General features: G+C 53.4%; 1 protein-coding gene across 1 annotated transcript in view; it reads left to right on the forward strand.

The window, feature by feature from the left end:
• Positions 1–350: 350 nt before the first annotated feature.
• GDNF (glial cell derived neurotrophic factor) overlaps positions 351–1,919 on the forward strand; it is a 35,566-nt gene continuing 33,997 nt past the window's right edge. The window contains exon 1 of the mRNA XM_027863594.1: positions 351–545. The gene's annotated coding sequence lies outside the window, so the exon portion shown is untranslated. The remainder of the gene's footprint in view (positions 546–1,919) is intronic.

Below are 1,919 nucleotides of genomic sequence, written 5' to 3' on the forward strand. Positions count from 1 at the left end.
CAGCAGCAGGAGCAGCAGCGGCGGTGGCAGCGGCAGCGGCAGCGGCAGCGGCAGCAGGAGCAGAGGCAGCAGCAGCATCCTCCAGCCCCATCTAGTGCTCCCAGGCGGCGCTCCCCGCGGCGCAGAGCGCTGCCGCGGCTGAGCTACTGAGCGGCTGGGACTCGAGCCAGCGAAGCCCGGAGAGCGGAGCGCGGAGAGCGCATCGCGGCCAAGCGCAGCGCAGCGCAGTGGGGTCGTGTCTCCCCCCACCCAAGGCAGCAGCGGCTGCACGGACTTGGTCCTCTGGGGGTGGGGGGGAGCAGCAGGGGAGCTGTCGGCCGCGGCGATTCCAGCAGCAGCAACAGCCACAGCCGCTGCCGCCACCTCGGTCCTCCCCTCCACTGGCTCTTCTCCGCACTGCTTCCAGCAGGGATTGCGAACTTTGTATCCAGACCTGTTCAGCGGATCTCTGTGGTCCTGACCTCGGCCCCGATGCGTTTATTGGCTGGCACTCGGGCTTCCTAGAGTTAATGTCCAACTGGGGGTCTGCCGAGACCGGATCAGAGGTAAGTGGGGCTATAGTGGAGGGTGTAGGTCTCTTCCCACCCACCACCCACCCCACTAGGATGAGGATGGAGAGGAGCGGGGATGGAGAGGACCTGGATCCCTTTGGCTGGCCCTGGAGCGCCAGGCGTGGGACCAGGCAGCGAAAGAAAAGAGGGCAGGAGGATGAGACGAGGAGGAGGTGCGGCGGAGCAAAAGTGGGAAAGGAGGATAGATAGGGTGGGAAAGTAGGAAGAGAGAGTGGAAAGGGAGAAGTTGAAAATGAGAAGGCAGAAGGCCCTGCCTAAAAGGGGACTTAGGTAAGTTTGGGGGAAGGTTGTCTTCTCCTCGAGTGCAACCCCTCTAATTCTCCCCCCACCCTCCAGACTCCAGGATGCCCCTCTGTGGAGTCAAGGCTGTGCCACATGATCTTTTCTGTCCTGAAGTAGGGTGCAAGAGAAATTGAAGTAGTCATCCTCCCCACAATTTAAAGTGCTCAGGCTGTCTTCTCCACCCGTGTCTGCCGTAATGCTGGAGGGAAGCTATTATTAGTGAGCTTGCTTTAGTCTTCTCTGGGTTAAAAAGAAATGCAGACACTGGGAGCGTGTGAAAAAGGTGCGTAGAAGTGGAAAGTAAGGAAAACTCCCATGGTTACTTTTTAAAGCAACTTGAATTGTTAATCCCTTCAAAATAGATTTAGTCCACATTATCAATTGCTGTCCTCCCCATATAGGAGGTTATGGAAAAGTGACTGCCCCCTTCCCGAGCATATACACCTGTATGGCTGTTCACCTTCGCATTCCGGTCCTTCAGGACTTTCCAAGACTCTGCCAAGTGGTATAATTTTCTCATTGACGTTTCTCAAAGCCTCTCCCCTCTCCACTCCCCCCAGTGAAAGATGATTTGGGAGAGGGGAGATTCTGCAGCTATTTTCCTATTCTGCAGACACACGCTCTCAAAATTAAACCTAAGATAGGCATAGCACATGCTAGATGTGCCCCGGGTCCAAAAGACTCTGACCAACAACCATTGTATGTATCTTGTATGCATCTGGCTTCCAGTAATGTCAGTGCGCTCGGACCTGAGCTGTAGGATGAGTTGAAATAAATAAAAACTAAAATTCCAGCTATGGCAGGAATCTTTTAATGAATGCTTTGCTTTACTTTTGGACTTTTAAATGTAGCACCTGTAATATTCCCCCTTTCACAGGTGAGGTCTCCAAAATAGCTACCCCATGTTCAAGTTTCTCTGTGGATATGCCTTCATTCAAAAGGATGAGTCTACTTTTTTCTCTACTCTTGGCTTCAAGTCTCCCTACAAATAAATTCCAAGCTGAGGAGACCAATTAATTGCCCATACACACACACACACACACACACACACACACACACACACAC

The sequence above is a fragment of the Vombatus ursinus genome, unplaced genomic scaffold (assembly GCF_900497805.2).
Source record: "Vombatus ursinus unplaced genomic scaffold, bare-nosed wombat genome assembly UNPS02014772.1, whole genome shotgun sequence".
In the NCBI taxonomy this organism is placed as follows: Eukaryota; Metazoa; Chordata; class Mammalia; order Diprotodontia; family Vombatidae; genus Vombatus; species Vombatus ursinus.